This window comes from Mustela lutreola, chromosome 2 (genome assembly GCF_030435805.1).
Source record: "Mustela lutreola isolate mMusLut2 chromosome 2, mMusLut2.pri, whole genome shotgun sequence".
In the NCBI taxonomy this organism is placed as follows: Eukaryota; Metazoa; Chordata; class Mammalia; order Carnivora; family Mustelidae; genus Mustela; species Mustela lutreola.
The window spans coordinates 36,352,575-36,373,948 of NC_081291.1; the positions used below are offsets into that span (position 1 = coordinate 36,352,575).

At 40.8% G+C, this 21,374-nt stretch overlaps 1 protein-coding gene across 3 annotated transcripts in view; it reads left to right on the forward strand.

Moving 5' to 3' along the window:
* The window catches only part of TAFA1 (TAFA chemokine like family member 1), a 514,072-nt gene that overhangs the window by 374,843 nt on the left and 117,855 nt on the right, over positions 1-21,374 (forward strand). The window lies entirely within an intron of this gene.

Genomic DNA, 21,374 nt, shown 5'->3' on the forward strand with positions numbered 1-21,374 from the left:
ATGAATGCATTCATTATCCTTGGGTGTATCGCAGAAGATGGGTAACAATGTTCTGCACAAGCTTAAACAATCTCATGTTGCTCGGTGTCCTTAAACTGAGAACTTTTTAAACATGAATTTTAAGAATTTTACACCAGGTTATCTTTTGACCATTTCTCTTATTCTCCTCTCTAAAGCACCTTCCCCCAATGTGACCACAGGAATCTTCTGCCACACTGATTGCTTGCCATTTTGCTTACAGCAAAACCTCTTTAAATGAGACTCCTGGAAATTTTTTGGTTCTCCTTTGTGCCATTGGCTGAGAAAATCTTCCTCATCTTTCAGGTTCTAAGACATTTAGAAACTTTCCCCTTCCCACCAAACTGGAGTCAGGTCCTCTTTCCGGTGTGTATCAAAATCAGCATTTACATCACCATATTGGATTTTTTTTTAAATTGGTCTGTCTTTCCCACTGAACTGTAAATACCTTGAGGATATTTAAGTTGTTGTATCCTCCTGCCTAGCACAGTGATAGCAAACAATAGGTAATCATCAAAATATTTGTTGAATGAATTAATGATTGTGTAAAGGAACTGGCAAAAGTCACTCCCATGCCTCAGTACCTAAAGCTTCTGCCTAAAATAAGGACGTGTAAAATTGTAATTCTTCTACTTGAATTTCTAGAAATTTTTCCATACAGCATGTCTCTTTCTGTACATTCCCTTCTACCTTACTGTCCACTCCACTGTGGCTTACTTACCAGACATTCGCTGCACAAAATCAGTGCTAACATTTTTAGAGCAAAGTGAACACTAATTTTGTATCACTTCACTATCGTGAATATCGATATATAGAAAACTAGAGACTCCATTCCAAACCTTACTAACTGTGCCCTGGGGTACATCTTCCTGAGTCTCAGTTTTCCTATTTATAAAATGGATAATAACAGAAACTAATTCTTAAGTGTGCTGTAGGATTAAAAATACTGAAGTCTGAAAGATAAGCCACTGTGATCTCCCAGGGTTAATGGTCATGATTGATCTTACAACTTCAAGCACACTGTCTGAGATGAAGGAGGAGTGGGGCAAATCAGACTTTTTTTCCTCTTACCAGCAAAAATGTTAATTTCTGGGATGCCTAAGTGGCTCAGTCTCTGCCTTTGGCTCAGGTCCTGATCCTAGAGTCCTGGGATCAGTCCTGGCATCGTGCTCCTTCCTCAGCGGGGAGCCTGCTTCTCCTTCTCCGTCTGCCTGCCTTTCCCCCTGCCTGTGTTCTCTCTCTCACTGTCAAGTAAGTAAGTAAGTAAGTAAGTAAGTAAATAAATAAATAAAGTTAATTTCTCTCTGCCCTCACTCCGCTTATCAGATGCATAAGGAAAGAGTTGGGGTTTGAACTCAACTACAAAAAAGATTGGCAAACTTTTTCTGTTAAGGGCAAGACAGAACTAGTTTCTGCTTTGTAGGCCAAATGGCAAACTTGAGGGCATTATGCAGGTACTTAAATTAAATGGCTGAGAGAACATAAAGTTCCACAGAATTTTTTTATTGCTGAAATTTAAGATAAAATCATAATAGAGTGAAATTGATTTTCTTCTCTCATCTTACAAGACCTCGAGTAGGAGTGCTCGTCCGCACGCTTTGAACTCCTCAGTTCAGCTGCTTGTTCTTGAGGAGGGGAGAGCTGGAGCCAACAGTGAATGAGTAAGAGTTTACATGGTGCTAACCCTCACTATTCTTCTTGGGATTGCCCGGAGTGCGTGGGCAAGAGCTAGTCGTCCTGTGTTTCCTATTCTCTACTTCCTCTTAAATTTCGTTACCTCCTACATGGTAGGCATGTCTCCAGTCCAGTGAAGGAGTTAATGATTTTCTAAGGTAATTGTGACCCACTGTGATTTCTGTCTCTCCAACCTCCCCCAACCATGGGTTTTAAAATAAACCCTTTTAATAGATAAGGAAACTGAAGGTGGGAGTAATTGACCAATGATTCCACAGTCAAATACCAGAACTGGGAGTAAAACTGTACCTTGAGTGATCCGAATCTGTTCTCTTGTCTGCCTTTTTTATTTTTAATTAAGATTTTATTTACTTATTTATTTAATTATATAGTGCAAGTGGGGGGAGGGGCAGGAGAAGGTGAAAGAGAGAATTCTCAGTAGACTCTGCACTGAGTGTGGAGCCTAACGTGGGGCTCAGTTCTACCACCCTGAGTTCACGACCTGAGCCAAAACCAAGAGTCAGATACTCAACCAACCAAGCCACGCAGTACCCTTTGGCTATGTTTTATATTGTTTTTCTGAGCTTTCTAAAACAATGTGCTGAAAGAAAAGAAAAAGTGGTGGGTTTGGGGGTGAGAGATTGGAAGGTGAAAAATGGTTGAAGAGGATGGAAACCATTCTAGGTGGACACAAATGTCTAAATAAACCTATGGAGAAAAATAGGAGAAAGGCATTCTCTCTGAAGGCCCTTGCCACGAAGACTTCACCTGTTCACATATACCACCTGGAAATAGCTTCTTCCAAATGCTTCTGTGCATTGTTGACTCTAGCAGAACCTTGTTATGAGCCCAGGAGGCTTCCTCAGTAGCTGCAATCCCCAGGTTGACCCTATTAACCTGAAAATAATTTGCTGTGAAGAAGAAAACTTTAGCCTCAGGTTGAAATTTATGTTCTTTTTGGCCAGCTTTTCCCTGATGTTATTTCATTAAAATCGTTAACCTACATGACTATTTCTTGAAGGAACTTGACTCTTCAGTAACCATATTCTGCTTTTTCAAATGATCATTCATTAAATGTTTGCTGACAAACTGACATCTAATCAAAGAAGAATGACCTTTTTTTTTTTTTTTTTCCAGGCTTCTCACTGCAGGGTCACTCATTCTTTCTGTCTAACTTAATCTAAAAGAATAGTTTAATATCTCAAAGATTGCATTCTTTTACATTAGGTGGGAAAATGTCTCTCATTTAGTACACATAACTTAAATGTTTAAATTAACCTACTTCTACACATTGCTTCTACATTGCTCAAATGACTGTTGGTCAATATTGTTTGACCATAAAAATGTTAAGGTCACTTTGCATTGCTTTAACTGGAACTGGTTTGTTCATATCAGTCAATGTAATTAAAACATGAGAAGTGCCGATGACTATGGTGTTATACAGTTTGAGTCAGGCTTTATTACTGCATTTATTCCTCATACCTTTTGAAGAAGTTGTTCTTATGACCCTGTTTTACAAAACTCGGAGCGATTAAGAAATAGATCTGTTTTACATGATGTATAAGCAGCAGATTTGGGATTTGAATCCATGCTTGGCAGTTACTGAGCCCAGGAGACTTCACTGTAGTATTTTGCCAATCATGTCATGGCTCTGCTGCTTGGAATTTCCTAAGAACGCAACCTTAACCATCCAGTTGATGATGAGTCAGTTCAGCTGATTGTTTAACTATCAATTCCTGAGGATCAATATGCTGAGTTATTTGGACTTCACCTACAATAGAAGTCACAGAAAATCAGTATCAAATTGATTCTTGGGAGCCCTGGGTGGCTCAGTAGGTTAACTGTCTGCCTACAGCTCAGGTCATGATCTCAGGGTGTGGGGATTGAGCCTCACATAGGGCTCCCTGCTCAAGGAGAGTCTCCTTCCCCCTCTGCCTCTGCCCCCCACCCCGCCCCGCTCCTTTTATTCTCCTTCTCTCTCTCTCAAATAAACAAATAAAATCTTTAAAAAATTGATTCTTGCTCAATTGCTCTCAGTAAATTTGTAGATATTCAACAGTACTTATAGACCCATATGCATATTAGCTTAACAAAATTCCAGTCACATCATAATAAAGGATAGGATGATAGTTATAATAGCAACAATAGCAACAAAAATGACTCCTCACTCTGAGGACTTATTATGTCCCAGGCACTGTGCTTAATGCTTTGTGTGCATTTTTAAATTTAGTCCCCACAAAGACTCTGTGAAGTATAATGTTAGAACCCTAAAACTTAATTCCTGTGGAATTCTAGAAAGACATTTTGTCCTTGCCTCTTGTTCCTGCCACAGCTGCTAAAACCCTAGGAAACTGCCAGAGTAACAAGGGTGTCTTTTGTATGCTAATGAGATGACTGTTGGCTGAAGGTTCTTAGGTAGCTTCCAGGTGGGGGCTGATTACCAGAAGGACTGAGTGCATGATTAGAGGGTTGAAAGTTTCAACCTTACACCCCTGCCTCCAGGGGGAAGAGGGGCTGGAGGTTGAGTTCATCAGCAATAGCCAATGATTCAATCGGTTGTGTACGTAATGAAAATTCCACAGAAACACCTAAATGGCAGGGTTTGGAGAACTGGGTTGGTGAACATATTGAGGTGCTGGGCAGTTGGGTGGAAGGTCCGCTCAGAAACACTCTGCCCCTCCCCCATACTTTATCCTACGCATCTTTTCCATTTGACTATTTTTGAGTTGTACCCTTTATAATAAATCAGTAAATGTAAGTAAACTGTCTTCTTGAGTACTGTGAGCCATTCTAGCAAATTACTGAACCTGACAATGGGTCTTGGGAATCTCTAAATTTATCACCAAGTCAGACAGAAGTGTAGGTGTTTCGGGCACCCCATTTGTGACTGGTGTCTGAAGTGAGCTCATTCTTGGGGGACTGATCCTTTCAACCTGTAGGTCTGTGCAAACTCTAAGTAGTTAGTGTCAAAACTGAATTGAACTGTTAGATATCAGAGTTAGAGATGTGGTGTGAGAAGCAGAGGACAGAATCCCCAATGGCCTATGCACATACAATAAAAAGCAGAGGGTGTATTGACATACTTAAAAAGTTCAAAGGTGGAGTTTGCCATGTTGAATCTGGCAGCTCAAACATGTCATGAGGGCTGGGTCCCTTGCTATGGCTTCTCTCTACTTGTCTTCTTATCAGCTCAGTCTCACCCAGAATCTTCCCAAAGGTCAGCCAATATCTTCCAGCCCAGCAGAAAGCAAGCTGCTTTTTACCCCATACCTCCACCTAACTCTCAGATTTAGTCTGACTGACCCTACTTGGATCACGGGTTCATCCTCAAACCATTTTTTGTCACTGGAATGGACTTTGCTGTTTGGCCTACATTAGGTCACAATCTCACCCTGGAGACTTTGTTCACCGGTATGCCATGGACTGAAACTAAGGTGGGGTGGTTAGTCCCCAAAGGATTAAATGCTGTTAATCTGTTGCTGTTAAGGTGAGTCATAGGCAAGCAAGAACAGAGGGTTTCAACTACTGAAGGTGATAGTCACCATTATCCCCACTTTACAGACAAGTAAATTAAGGTTCAGGAATTTAGAATGACCTGCCGATATCTGCCCATTAGTCAGATATAAAGCCAGTATTTCAGCCAAGAATTCTCAGGGTAGTCACAAAACCACAATGCATTTTGAGAAACTAAGTCTCTACAAGTGAAGATTGTCAAGAGGAGTTTTTTGCTTCTGCTTATTATTTCAATCCTGATAAGGAACAATTACCCTGATTAGTCCACATCCCTTGACCTAATTCTCACAACTTAGAACAAAGAGTTATATTTCGATGCTATAAAGTGAAATTACTAAGTACTCTTCTTCCCTGAACAGATTCTTAAAGAGCAAAACATATGTTTTCACATTCATACAAATCTTATAGACGCTGTTAATTCTTGGAAGATGTCTGTGGTAAATGGAATCCAACACCAAATGTAATAGATATCTCTTTACCTGAAATTACTTAATTAATCCCTCATCATTTGTGAGAATATGTACCAGACAGTATGTGTTGATGGACACACAGACCCTCATCAGAGGATGCCTTGAGTAAATATCTGCCTCCAGCTTCCCTTAGGTTGTTGGTAGAATTCATCTCCTTGTGGTTCTCAGCTCATAGAGGCCACCTGCACGTCTGTGCCATGGAAACTTCTTCAAAGCTAGCAAAGAAGAGAGAATTTCCCTAGTGTATACTAGTAAGACCCTACACAGAGATAAAGATGGGGGTGTCCATGGTGGGACGTCCCTTCATCCTTGCCACATAATGTAGTCTAATTACAGGAGTAATTATATTGTATTCCATTCTTAAGTCTGTTTTTAGAAGTTCTACCCTCAGGTGCCTGGGTGGCTCAGATGGTTAAGTGTGAGCCTTCAGTTCAGATCATGATCCCATAGTCCCAGGACCGAGCCCTACTTTGGGCTTCTTGCTCAGTGGGGAGCCTTCTTCTCCCTCTCCCTCTGCCCTCTCTCGCTCTCTCTCTGTCAAATCTTAACATGGGCCAATGTATCAGAACTACATTTTGTTTGAAGTAACAGAGACCCCAACTGATGGGTAGGTGAAACAGATTGCCATGTGGTTTATTTTTTTTTCTCATACAAGAAAATGATTGAAAGTAGGGTTTTAGTGACATTGGTTCAGTGGCCAAAAACTCTCAAGGTTGGAGTCTCTCTGATTCTCCGGGTTTGTTTTTTTGTTTTGTTTTGTTTTGTTTTTGCCTTTCTTTCTTTCATTGGCACACTATGACTACTGTAGTTCCAGCCGGCAAGCCTGCATTTCAGGCAGGTTGGAGAACATGGTAAATAGAAAGGGGTAGTTAATATGTCAGGAAGGCAAAGTCTCCCTAGGTAGACTTACCAGACTTTAATTTGTAGCCCAGTGATAAGAACTATGTCATGCTTCTACCCACTGCTAATAGAAGAGAAAAATATTTTTGAGTGTGTGGACATTTGGTCACTCTGCTCAAAGTTAGTGTTCTAGTTCTATGAAAAAGAAGAGAAGTATTGAGTTAGCAACATGATTTCCCCAGTTAGGCATTGTGCTGGGCATTCAGGATGCCACGATCAATGAAAACAGTTATGGCCCCTGCTTCATGTGGCTGTTTACTAATTAGAGGGCACAGACAGTCATGAAAAGTATTTGTTGAACACATGTTAAATTCAGTTATAAATGTGCTAAAGGGAAAAGAGTCACAGTGCTCTGAGCATTAAGAATGGGAGGGAGGATATGAGTGACCTAATTAGGAAAGTTGGGAAGGCTTCCCTGAGGAGGTGGCAGTTAGGGTGGTATCAAGTTCAGTTTAAGCACCTAACATAGTGACCTGCCTATAAAAAAGTTCATAGAAAAGAATAAAAGATAATTGCAGATAGTAATTGCAGATAATTTTTGATGCCTAGATTATAACTGTATTTCATGATACTTTTTATTGTAAGTAGCAGAATATATAAGTTAAAGTGATTTTTTTTTTTAAGGCGTGTATTGGCTAAAGTTCAGCTTCCACCTTCAGGCATAGTTGCATCAAGCAGCACCATCAATGGTGCCTGCTAACACTGCACTTTTCCACTTGGCTTCCCTCTGTGTTGACTCCATTTATCTGAAGTTTTTTATCATGACACTAAGATAGTGCCTAGCTCCAAACTTACAGCTTTTTATCAGAAACTTGTAGAAAAAAAATTCCTTCACTCAGGAATAAATGTTTTACAGTTGGTTCTCATTGTGTATGGCTTAGGCCAGGTATCAGCCCTTATAGCAATCTAAGAGAAGTCAGGTCCACTTTGCTAGTCCTAAGCCTTGTGCCTTCTCCTGGACTGGGGACAGAATCAGCATCTCCAAAACTCTGTGATTTGGGAACAGGAAAGAAGACCCTTGGCTTCTCCTAGAAAACCAAGAAGGATTCACCAGTAGATGTGGGAATGTCTGTTGGGCAGGCAGAAAGAACAGGGACGTACTGCAGTGTAGACATGACTAATGGCTTCCATGGCTGCCACATCTAACAGAAATAATAGTGATAACACGAAGAAAAACCATTTATTTTCTAAGGGTTTATTATACCTACCCATACAAACTCGTTCTACAGTCCTGGATGTGTTGAAAATCTATCCAGCCTGCTTTCCCCAACCCAGAAGGCAAAACTAACTCTGTTAAAACCTATGAAGTATGGGATTCCCAGAGAGTGGGGTTTTGAGTAGGACTAATATCCTTCCCTCAGTCCTCAGGTCCACACCGCCAGCTCCGGTCCTCACACACTCCTGCACACATACCTTGCTTAGTGCTGACCTGCGCAGAGAAGGTCCCTTAAGTGAGGCTCATTTCAAGTGCAGATGATCCCAAGTAGGTTCTCCTCTGCCTGGTGGCCCGACTAAGTGATTTCGGGTGGCCTTAGACTTCTGATCACATCCATGCAGCCAGGGATGAAATGAAACCTTGTTTATCATCTTGATAAACAGTCCCTTTCAGTGCCTCTGGACACCGTATGTAACTCAGTAGAGTCAAATACTATTAAATTGTCATCACTGTCAAAAAGGGGAGTAATAAGTTTCTCTACCTGAGTCATAGTTAATGACTTCTACAATGTGTAACACAAATCAGAGTTTCTGTTTGTCTTCTTTCCCTCTAAATGTGTGGTTTCTGCTCTCTCTGGCTGTGAGTGTGAACCACAATCTCATCATATAAATAAATATATCCTTTTATTATTACCTTTCAGCTCACCCGATAAAATATCAAGCTGACAGGGGCCAGATTCTTGGCTCAGATGAGGTATACGCACAGAGGAAGCTAAGCGGCTCTATCTTGTTCTAGTTCTCCGAGGAAGGTACAGATTTGAAAGACTGTATTTCACGGGTGAAAGCCTTGGAGACACTGCCCCCCTGCCCCAAGTTACCACTAAACATATTTATAGAAGTTATCAAAACGCTCTTATGGGGGTAAGAGACTTCTTTGACTTAAATGATATGAAAGAATAATTTATTATTCTAGTAGAATAATAAAATAGAATAATAATTTATTATTCTAAAGAATAATTTATTATTCTAATAATTTATTAGGCAGATTAGGCTAACATCTAGATTGACCAGCAAACCATCCCCCAATCTTATTGGCTGGAAACAACCAAGTTGTATTTCTTGATCAAGCACCATGCCTCTCGTGGTTCGACAGGGGAGCTGTGTTTGTAGAAGTCACTCACGACTAGACTTGCTGAAGCAAACACCATCTAAAAACAAGGGAACAGGTGTGGGCAAATGACAGCCCAGTGGTCCTATCTGGTCCACCATCTGGTTTGCACCACCAGTGAACTCAGGGCAGTCTGTACCTTTTTCAGTGGCTAAAAAAACCCTCAAAAGAATATTTGGTGACACATAAAAACTCCATGAAACTCCAGTTTCAGTTTCCAAAGATAAAATATATTATCAGCAGACAGCCTCACTCGTTTGTCTAGGTATTGTTCATGGATACTCTCGTAGTGAAATAAGAGTTTGGTAATTAACCCCAGACACCAGATGGCCTAAAAAGCCAAAAAGATTTACTATCTGGACCTTTATAGGGAAAGTTTGCGGACCCCCGATCTAAGCTATTTCTGGGTTGTCACAGCAGCCGGAAGAGAGCCTGGGAGAGTCCTGCACAGGGATTTAAAAACTCAGCCTGGAAGTGATAAGTCACTTATATGAACACAGAAATAGTCACATGGCTCCACGTCCCACAAGGGGGCTAAGAATACCAGTAAGCCCAGGAGGAAGAGAGCCAGAGACAGTCATTTAGTAGTTTTGATGGCTGCCATGGCTAAAACGAATAATAACAAGAATATTAATAGCAGGAAATTGCATTATTTCTACACTTCAGGCACTGTTCTAAGTGCTTTGCCAGTGTTCACACACCAGCCCTCACATCCTCATCCGGAAAGCACTATTACCTTCCCCATTTTACAGACGATAAAACTAAGAATGAAAAGCTTAAGACATTTTCCTGAGGTTAATACAGTTAATAAAAGGAGAAGGCAGTATTTCAGCTCAGCCACCAGAGCTCCCAAATCCAACCTAAACACTGTACTCTTAGCCATTGCCCCACATGTGGACCATCTTGGGACTTGTAGGAACCCCAGCCCTCACTTCTGCAGAGACTGCATCCTGACAAAAGTCTTCATGATAAAAGCCAGTGGATGCAAAGTGTTAATTTTAATGTTTGTGGAACAGATTTCCAGAATGCTTATGAATTCAATTAGGAGCTAATCCATCGTTAGCCCACGGATGGATATGGTTATTCATATCCATATCTGCTAAACAGATACTAAAGGAAGAGCCTGCGATTTAAGACCAGTTCCTGACACAGCAGGGGGACCCACTGGTGGGCATCAGCCCCTAAAGTGAGAATACTTCTTTCAGAGGAAAGTATATTATGGTCCCTTTCTTCCTTGATTATCTCAGAGTGTATCTTAACCTTCTTGTCTTTACTTCTCAGCCAAGTCAGAAATGATGTTCCTTGGACACTTTTTGTTGTTGTTGTTGTTTAGCTTGAGGAAAAAAATGTCCGAGAACAGTTATGGCTTAGAGGTGATGGATTTGGATTCATTGCACTGTCTGCTTTATTTTGTGGCTGGACTTTTCTGTTTTCCTAATGGACTTTATGTATAATTACCATCCATGTTCCTATTAACATCCACTATACTCAACCTGCAAAGGATAATAGAAGAATCTCAAGTGAATAAAACAAGTGTATAATTGTTGTTGGACTTTGAACTCAGAGAGAATTACTAGTTGTATGCCATTAAATAAATGAAAAATGAATAAAGATGTAGGCGCAGATAGGCAAGGGTTCAACAAAGAAAACACGATTAGATCCACCATTGCGTGAACGGTTCAGGCATAGGACATGAGGTCCTGGAGGCTGAAAGGTAAGTTCTTCCATCTTTCAGCCTTTCACGATTCTGTTCTTCCATCAAAACTTGTGCAAGAAGAAACTGCCTCCAGTGTTGTCTTTAAAACTGGGTTTCATTTTTTTTTTATGTTAACCATAAGAATTGGCTTTTATTTATTGTTTGCCTTCTGAGTGCTGTTTGGTGTACTGATGCACACATTTCTAATTCTAATATCCTATAGAAATGTGCACTTTCCTTATGAGGGACCAGAGATTAGAGATTACAACTTGTTCCTAGTCACCCAGCTAGTAACCCAAATTAGGTTATTTGAAATATCATTTCAATATTAACATATTTGACCTTCCAGGTCAGTGTTTCACGTAATCTTCAGGAAATTAACATAGCCAGAGGAGTTGCTCATGTAAAATAGGGTTGTCTGTCTGTGCTAAAAACTGTTTCCATTCATTCCCAGCCTTGAGGGCTAACAATGGAGAAGAAAATCCTTATAACCTATCACCCAGCCGGCCCAGGGATTCCAGTTTAGGGAAAAAGTTGGAGATCTGAGTAGGACCTAGATGAGTGTAGTGCCTTAGACGGCAACAGTGGACATAGCTTTTCCTCTAAAAGCCCCACTTTGGGGCGCCTGGGTGGCTCAGTGGGTTAAAGCCTCTGCCTCAAGCTCAGGTCATGATCTCAGGGTCCTGGGATGGAGTCCCGCATCAGGCTCTCTGCTCAGCAGGGAGCCTGCTTCCTTTCCTCTCTCTCTGCCTGCCTCTCTGCCTACTTGTGATCTCTGTCTGTCAAATAGATAAACTCTTTTTAAAAAATAAATAAATAAAACCCCCATTTTATTCTAACCTTTGCCTTCAACCAAAAAGTAGAATACAACTTATTTATTCTTCATCATCGAATATCTAAACCATCACTTGGGTTGCCCCCCTGCTGTTGCTATCCAAGGCAACCTTGTTGGAAAGAGTCAAAGTTCTGTACTATTTAAAGAACACTAAAGAATCAAAGGTGTTCTTCTTATGAGCTCATTGGTGTATCTTTAGGTAAAATTTATTTCCATGTTGTTAGAGCTGTTCTTAAAAATGATTTCTGTGGTAGAGTTTCAGCATATCCATAAGCCCTTTCTTCCTTTAAAAAAAAAAAAAAAAGAAGAAATCTGGGGAATGGGTGATGAGTTTTTTGCCGTATTTACATTACTTTTAGTGATCTCATTTTAGGGGAATAATAGGGTCTAAATGTTTCCCAGTCATTGGTCTGGACTGAGAGTAGGGATACAGGTGTAAGGAATGGTTCATGTTCGTGAAACCAAAGAAAACCTGGAAAGGGTCAAATTTTTTCTCAGTCATATTCCTGATTCCAACAGTATTACTAACAGCAGAATACCTTTCAGAGCTCACTCTGAGTGGAGGTATTATTATAACTGCCTCTACTTATTTAATTTTCATACTCCCTTAGTCCTCAGCACAGCTGAAATTAATGTTATTATTATCCACATAGATGAGAACGTTGAGGCACAGCATGGAAAATGACTGGAAGCAACAGACCCAGACCTTGAATTTTGGCAACCTAACTCTAGAATCTGTGATCTTATTGATGATACTATATACTGCCTCAAACAGGACTGCCCAGCCCCGAATTTGTTCTTTATTCCTACATTCATCTGTCTTCTACATACTCCAGAGCCCTAGGAGGGAGGAGATGGTAATTTGTTTAATCTGAAGCATAAACAAATCAAGCAGCCATTTTGTCCTCCTCGACCAAAACATGCTTAAGGATCCATTAGTGTCTCTCTTGTCAGTGATTTACAGACAGGGACACTTGGAGCTTCCTTCCAGTCTACTGGGTCAATAAAGCATTTTTAACAGAGTCTTAAATATGCATTTCTGACATCCACTACAATACATTCCAAGAGAACTATTTATAAGGCCTGGATCACGACGTCCTATAAAAGTGAATCTCAAAAAAAATCTGTGCTTTGTCTTAGACATAACAGCTTTTAAAGAGAGGGACCGTGTATAATGAAGTGAAAATGGAAGGATCTGAATAATGATGTCAGTCTTAACATTCCTTGATTACGTTTTATTCATTTCCTCCAAAAGTTGCCCTCAACCAGAAGCAGATATGTCCTGGCTTAACTTTTAATGAGGACTGAAGTTTCCTTATGGTTCCTCTTAATTGCTATTTCATGTTCTAGTCATTTTGTGCAGAAGAAAAAGCTTGTCTTTTGTGCCTTTTGGCTCTACCCCAAACCAAAGTTCCAAGACAATTTTTCTAGAAGGTATATTAAAAGGTCACTTCCTGCCAAAAGCTACATCTATCATTCAAGTTCGTTTTCTTAAAAGATCACATAATGATGATTTGAATAGGAAAAGATCCCCCAAGGAAGATTAATTTTTACTGTTTTCTTCTTTTCCTTTCTTTTATTCCCTCTTTATTTACTCTTTCTCCCCCTCACTTTTTCCCTTCTTTCTTCATCTGATTCCTTCCTCCCTTCCTTCCTAATTCCTTCAGTCATTTAGCAACATGTGAATTCCTACTCTTATGCCAGGCACCAGAGATAGAGAAGCAAACAAGATGTGGTCCTGCTATCACGGAGTGTCCAGCCCAGCAGGATAGACAAGCAGTGAACCAAACATTCCTGCTAAGAGATACGCTGCAAAAGAGAAGTTTGGCTTGTGAAGAGATCATACCATGGGGATCCAAAGCTAATCTTTGGGGAAGAGGTTCATTCAACAAATATTTACAGACCAAACATAGGCTAGATTCCAAGCTGAGTACTAGGAATAGAGTGATAAAAAAGAAAAATTGCTGCCTTTACCCTTTACAGGAAAAGCAAAAGATTATTTGAAATGTCAAAATAATACATTGTGAATATTATTCTGGGAGAATGTGAGGTTGTAGAATCATATAGCAGGGGCATCTAACTGTCAGTATGGTTCAAGGACACCTAAAGAATACCTGAGTGATGAGTCCGGGGGCAGAAATCAATAAATAAAATAAAAATAAAGTATAAGGTTTAGACTTGTATTCTCTCTTTTCTTATTTTTAAGATGATTCTCTTCTATTCCAACTTTATACTCTCCCCCAGCATTTCCTTTCCCAGAAAACCTGGTGTTGTGATCATTTTGAATTGCTTGGCCATGCTTCGTCATTGACATGAGGCCATCAAACCACACTCAACTACTAAACGTCAAATTCCCAGGCAGGTGAAAAGGATCAGACATTAGCAGTTTCCCATAAGTGCCCATTCTTAAATGGCTGACCCAGCTCGTAGCCCAGAGGAATCTAGTGGCTTGGTATGAGCTCTCTTAGATGACCATTGTGGGAGCCGACCCTGTTTCGAGATGCCAGCCTTCAAGTTTTTGGCCACCTGCTTGCCAGTCATTTCTAACCTCATCATCTCTTTCTATCTTGACATAGCATTGTCATCAGTGGGGACTTGTTTTAAGAGAAACGTTAGCCTTAGCAATTCATCTTCTTTGTGTTTCCTCGCTTGTGCCGAGCAAGACAGTGATGCATTGAGCTGGGAAGGAGGGATCATTGCTAGAAGCATATTGGGCTTGGCATTTTTTTAACTTCTCCAGCTCAGAGAGCACTGCTGCTGCCAGAAATAATCTTGAAATACTGTCTTTCTCACCCCACCCCCTTTTTGGATATTAGAAACTTTCTCTTCCTGTTAAAAATAGGTTTTGATAATGTACTCAGAGGTCTGACAAACAGAAGAGAAAAGGCAGAAGAGAAAGTGGAGAGCTACCCCGTGGAGCTTCCCTGCAGGGGCCTTGGCCATTGCCACTTGGGTGAACATGGACAAAGGGAGTGAGAAGCAAGGCGTCATTTAGAAAATTTGTGGTCAAGGGAGAACAGGAATTGATGTTCGTCTAACAGATCTAATGGTTTTCAACTGACCTGTGTTAGCTGGGTAATTGCTGCATTTACCTTCTAATCTAAAAGAACAATAGGACCTCTTATAAAATGAGATTTAAGGTACGAGGCAAATTTCCTATATTTTATCTAAGATGTTTTCCCATAGACAAAGTCAAGTAATGGTATTAGCAATAATCTGGAAAATCTCAATAGTACAGACAACCTTTATACTGGCTTATTCTTTACGCCACATTCTTTACCATTAGCTAATAGGTCACCTCATCATTGTATTTGTGGGAACTATAGATACAGTGTGAAATCCAGAAAAGTAGCCATTTTCCAGATAATCCGTAAGCAAAAAAGGAAGCTCAATTTTCTGAGCACTTAAATGACTGCTTTGAGAGGCCATAGCTCGGCTTGAAATCATTTTGAGTTGGATTAAGATAAAATTTAGGAGTGGATTGGTATTGGCACCAAAGCAAAGTCTATAAGACATTTACATGACAAATATTATCATTATGATTTTGCAATAACCTTGGCAGTTAGGTTTGAAAGGACAGTGCACTAGGTAATCTTTAAAATGCAGATAAAATAGATTTAAAGGAATAATTTTCCAGTTTCCAGAAAGGGTTATGATGACCCTTATGCATCAGGAACAAAGCTGGGAGATGTTTTAGTTTCTAGTCCCCTTTTTCAAGCAGCCTGCTAATGAGGACAATAGGTTCGTAAGACCACAGTTGCAGAGGGTCTTGAAAAATTATCTCCCTGTGGTTATAAAAGAACTGAGCTACTTCCTGTAAATCGTCTAATATTTTTATTTTGCCAACATAAGTCAGTGAACCAGGGTTTCATGGTCTGGAGAGATTGGAAGATGAACTTGCTTTGGTTGACTATGGCTAGGTTGGTCACAGATATAAACCTGTGGATTCAAGAGAATTGGCTTGTGCCTCTTCAATAAGTGGTGCTGGGAAAATTGGACAGCCACATACAGAAAAATGAAATTGGACCATTTCCTTACACCACACACGAAAATAGACTCAAAATGGATGAAGGACCTCAATGTGCGAAAGGAATCCATCAAAATCCTTGAGGAGAACACAGGCAGCAACCTCTTCGACCTCAGCCGCAGCAACATCTTCCTAGGAACAACGCCAAAGGCAAGGGAAGCAAGGGCAAAAAGGAACTATTGGGATTTCATCAAGATCAAAAGCTTTTGCACAGCAAAGGAAACAGTTAACAAAATCAAAAGACAACTGACAGAATGGGAGAAGATATTTGCAAATGACATATCAGATAAAGGACTAGTGTCCAGAATCTATAAAGAACTTAGCAAACTCAACACCCAAAGAACAAATAATCCAATCAAGAAATGGGCAGAGGACATGAACAGACATTTCTGCAAAGAAGACATCCAGATGGCCAACAGACACAGGAAAAAGTGCTCCATATCACTCGGCATCAGGGAAATACAAATCAAAACCACAATGAGATATCACCTCACACCAGTCAGAATGGCTAAAATCAACAAGTCAGGAAATGACAGATGCTGGAGAGGATGCGGAGAAAGGGGAACCCTCCTACACTGTTGGTGGGAATGCAAGCTGGTGCAACCTCTCTGGAAAACAGCATGGAGGTTCCTCAAAATGTTGAAAATAGAACTGCCCTATGACCCAGCAATTGCACTATTGGGTATTTACCCTAAAGATACAAACGTAGTGATCCAAAGGGGCACGTGTACTCGAATGTTTATAGCAGCAATGTCCACAATAGCCAAACTATGGAAAGAACCTAGATGTCCATCAACAGATGAATGGATCAAGAAGATGTGGTATATATACACAATGGAATACTATGCAGCCATCAAAAGAAATGAAATCTTGCCATTTGCGACAACATGGATGGAACTAGAGCGTATCATGCTTAGCGAAATAAGTCAAGCGGAGAAAGACAACTATCATATGATCTCCCTGATATGAGGAAGTGGTGATGCAACATGGGGGCTTAAGTGGGTACGAGAAGAATAAATGAAAGAAGATGGGATTGGGAGGGAGACAAACCATAAGTGACTCTTAATCTCACAAAACAAACGGAGGGTTGCTGGGGGGAGGGGGTTTGGGAGAAGAGGGTGGGATTATGGACATTGGGGAGGGTATGTGCTTTGGTGAGTGCTGTGAAGTGTGTAAACCTGGTGATTCACAGACCTGTACCCCTGGGGATAAAAATATATGTTTATAAAAAATAAAAAATTATTTAAAAAAAAAGAAAAGAAAATAATGAGAAATTAAAAAAAAAAGAGAGAGAGAGAGAGAATTGGCTATGACAGGTCTAATCAGACTTTCTAAATTGTAGGGGCCTATGGGCTCCAGGACCTGGTTGCATATTCCACACTGGCATACCTAACAAGGTGGTGTAAAATGAAGCTGTAGTTGAACCTGTCAAGACCAGATGAGCTTGTTATTTAGAGCAACACCTCTCTGGCTTCCCGTGTGCAAATCCATCATCTGTCAGCCCAAGGAAGACATGGTCTGGGGTCACTGACTTTATACATAAGGTTTTCATGAAAATGGGGCACATGTTAATATCCAGTCACTGAGTTCTCCTCCCCTTCTCAGAGAAATGTCAGCATGTATGCCTGAGTGGTATTGGGTTAAAGAGCACTACAGAGGAGGTCAGAAGATCTTGGCTCTGGGCCATATGCTGCCAGAGAATAGGTATCTGCGTAGTTAAAACATGGGCTAGTTTTTTAGCTGCTCTTGATCTCAGTTGCCTACCCTGTAAAATGGGGGCAACTATAGCCTCATTGGGTTTTGGTAAACATAAAATAAATTAAAAGTTTATAATGTATTTATCATGATGTCAGGAACATAGTAAGCAGTCAGGCGGTTAACTCCTGTATGACAGTAGTTGTCACACTAGTTATGGAGCTGTGTCACTTGTTAAACACTTGTTAAATACTAATAATACTATGCCAGACAATGTTTAATAAATAAACAATAGGTGTTCCTGTCCTTAAGGAGGTTATTTTGGGGAGGGGGGTGGGGAGACATAGAGACAATCAGGATAATAAATAAATAAGGTACATACAGTAATTGAAAATTGCAAATATTCTGGAGGTGACATGGGTAAGGACAAGAAGCAAAACAAGGGAGATCGTGAATGCTTTCTAAGAGAATTATGATTTAAAATAGGGTGGTCGGGACGCCTGGGTGGCTCAGTTGGTTAAGCAGCTGTCTTCGGCTCAGGCCATGATCCCAGCGTCCTGGGATCGAGTCCCACATCGGGCTCCTTGCTCAGCAGGGAGCCTGCTTCTCCCTCTGCCTCTGCCTGCCGTTCTGTCTGCCTGTGCTCACTCTCTTCCCTCTCTCTCTCTCTCTCTGATAAATAAATAAAATCTTTAAAAAATAAAATAAAGTAAAATAGGGTGGTCAAGTGTGACCGAAAACAATGACATTTTGCGCAAAGATGTGGAGAGAGCATGGATTTGCCATGTCCCAGGTGGGACATAGTTCAACTTGTCAAGAAGACCAAATGCATCTCTTTTGGAGCAACGCTTGCCTCTTTTTAGAGTGACCCTTGAGAGGGACCACGCCTGCCATGTTTAGGTGGTAGCCTCCAAGGAGACCAGCACCCCTAAAGGAGAGCGACGGAAGAAAGGGTGGTAGCAAGAGGGTCTGAGTATAATTGGGGAAAGAAGAGTGAATTGGATATTCAACCTTGATAGCCTTTGTAAGCAAAGTGTCCTCTTCCTTTTGGAAGTTCTTTATCAACAAAGAATGATGACTTGTGACAAGATGCACAAAAGCAGAGTTTCGAAGTCCAGCAGACAGATTCACATTTGCATAATTTGGGACATGTTATTCATATTCAACCTCTCTGAGTCTCAGCTTTTCAGCTGTAAAGTGGGGACAAAAGCTTTTATAGTTACTGGGAGGTTTATAAATAATGTAGGTGATGTGCCAAGTGCAGTGTCCGGCATCCAGTTGGAATTCAGTAAATATCAGTGAGCCCTGAGCTGACCCGGAACTGTTCCTTTGGCTCATCTACAAGAGTGGTAGGAGAGACTGACTTTGGGCCTCCAGTGGCTGCCTCAGTTTCCACATTATTTAACTCAGGGCAATAATCTGGATGATTTCGCATGTCTGTCATTGACTTAAGTGTAAATCAGATTGACTTAAGTGTAAATGAGATTCAAGATATATCCTAGAAGCTTTTTTATAGTTTGTGCCATTTTCACTCATAAATGTTGCTCTATTCTTGTATGAAAGCCAAGTGGTAACTTTAAAATTGGTGGTTTTTTCATGAAGTATAGAACCAGCAATTACTGAACTGGCTCAATTACTTAGAGCTGACAATTACAAGTTAAAGCAACCTGATTGCAGGAATCTGGGTTGAGGAGTTCAGTGTGTGAACAGCCCTATTGTTTCATTAACCCTCATCCCAATGAAGGGCATGTAGCAACAGTATGATGTTCTTCCCATGTTCCAGGTTCAAGCCCCCTTACTTTCTGCTCAGAACTTTGAGTTGGCCTTTTGGTTCTTCTGCTTTGCCATTTTGTGCTTCCCCAATTCCTCCTTAACACAGCAGCTGGGGGGAGGGGGGTTACTCTTGAACCGTATCTAGATCCTATCCATTCTTGGCTTCAAAATCCCCATTAGTGCCTCACTGAAACAGAATCACACCAAGTAATCACACCAAGAGGGCATCTTTCTCCAATTTAATCCTATTTCAGCTCCTTAGTTCCATCTATGCTAACATCCTTTTTTAAATGCCCTGACCAGCTCCTTAGAGGAATCTGTTCTCGTGATGGGGTAGGAAATATGTAAGATGAGCCTGAGACATCTTATAGAGTCAGAAAGTAAGGAAGTGCTCAAAAAAGGGGTGTGGGGGGGGCAATACAGAGAGACAGAACACAGAGACCAACTGAAGGAGCTCACAGTGGCCAGGGCTGGACTATTCAGAGGGACAAAATAAATAATGTAGTTCTGGATTATAACTCAGTGTGTAAAACAAACATCTGTGGGTCCATAAATAATTGAATATGATGGGACGGAAGAGACACATCTGTCATGCGGATGAATTCCCAGTAATTTTAGTAGATATTGTAACCTCAGACAGGTGGAACATAACTCTCTACTCCCTAAGTGTGGAATGCACCTAGTGACTTCCTTCCAAAGAGGACAGTGTGGAAAGGCAGGGAGGAGTGATGTTACAGTGGGGGAATCTGACAAGCACTATCTGAGCCAAGTGATCAAGGTCAATTTCAATAGTGGTAAGTCATGTTGATAGTATGTACCCTTGATATGATGTGATGAGAATGGCACTTTCCCTCTGTGGGAAACACGTAACCTCAGTCTAATCATAAGGAAAGCATCAGATAAATCCCACCTGAGGGACATTTTACAAAATAACCTGAACAATGCTTCTCAAAACTGTCAAGGTCGTCAAAAAGAAAGGAATGTCTGCAACACTATCATAGCCAAGAGAAGCCTAAGGAGATAAAACCACTAAATATAATGTGGCATCCTTGATGGTATCCTGGAACAGAAAAATTAGACATTAGGTACGAACTAAGGATATCTGAATATAGCATAGACTTTAAGTAATAATAATGTATCAGTTTTAATCCATTACTTCTAACAAACAGCATACTCATATAAGATGTTAATATTAGTGGAATAAAAATAGGAAATAATCGGGTGTGGCATATGGGACCTCACAGTACCATCCTCACAAATTTCCTATAAATCTAAAACTACACTATAAATAACTAAAACGTTGTTCTAAGAAAATATGTGCCAAACGTTCACATTAGTGAAATGCTTTTCCTTCATCATGGCCTGTTGAAATTCAACCTTTCAACTTGCAATTTAAGAAAGCTTTTGAATTCTTCAAAAACAAATGGGTCTCCCCTTCGGCCTATGTCCGTAGAACTTGGTACTTGCCTTTAGTGTTAATTTTAAGGTAATGCACTTCTTTCTTCATTCATTCAGGCAACAGTTATAGTGTACCTACAGCAGTTGTTGACAATAAGGCTCACCTTAACCCTGACCAAGCTTTCAGTTTGCCTGTGGTTGCAGATCTGTGGATACACGTGTATGAGAAAATGCGTAGAAAGGCAAGAAAACAAGCAGTGGTGAAAGTGAGGAGATGTTCTCAGTGGAACTAATCTTTGCATTGAGTTCAAAGAAGTGGTAGTGAGTGCAGTTGGGTGGTGGGTGGTGGGTGGTGGGTGGAAAGTTGGAGGGAGTATTCTAGGAGAAACCATATTTGCATAATTACTGAGGCAGAAAGGGGGTGATTTCCCAAGAAAAGACACCATCATGGCCAGATACTATCATCGGTAGCACATATGGACTCTACCATGTATTAGGCTCAATGTTAACCCCTATGCATGTGTTATGTTGGTTTATACTCATGCAACCCTGTGAGGCAGGTGTTCATGTTGTTCCCATTTCACGGATGAGGAAAGCAAAGCACTCAGTAAGGAGCAGAGCTGAGATTTAGACTAAAAGTGACTGGCTTAAAAGCCCACACTCTCCCCTAGCATTGAGGTCAGCCTGGGCACTGAATGACAGTCTCAACAAGATAGTTCTTTGTTGTGAGACCTTCCCTGTGTCCTGTGGGAGGGTGGGAAGCATCCATGTCCTTTTCCTGCTAGAGGCCAGTAGCCCCCACCCTCCACCAGTAATGGCAATTAAAGCAGACTTTTCCAATATCACTGGTAGGGAGGGTGACTAGCTAAATCAACCCATTCCTACACCTGCCTTGAGAATCCTATTCTTAGGATAGGCTGAAGCTGGGCCTTAAGTCTTTCCTGTTCCCTCTCTTCCTTCCCTCCTCTCTTTTTCTCCAGGGTTTCCTAAGGGCTCACCGTGGATGGGCTGAACACATATCCCTAACAATTTATAACACAGCAACTTGTATA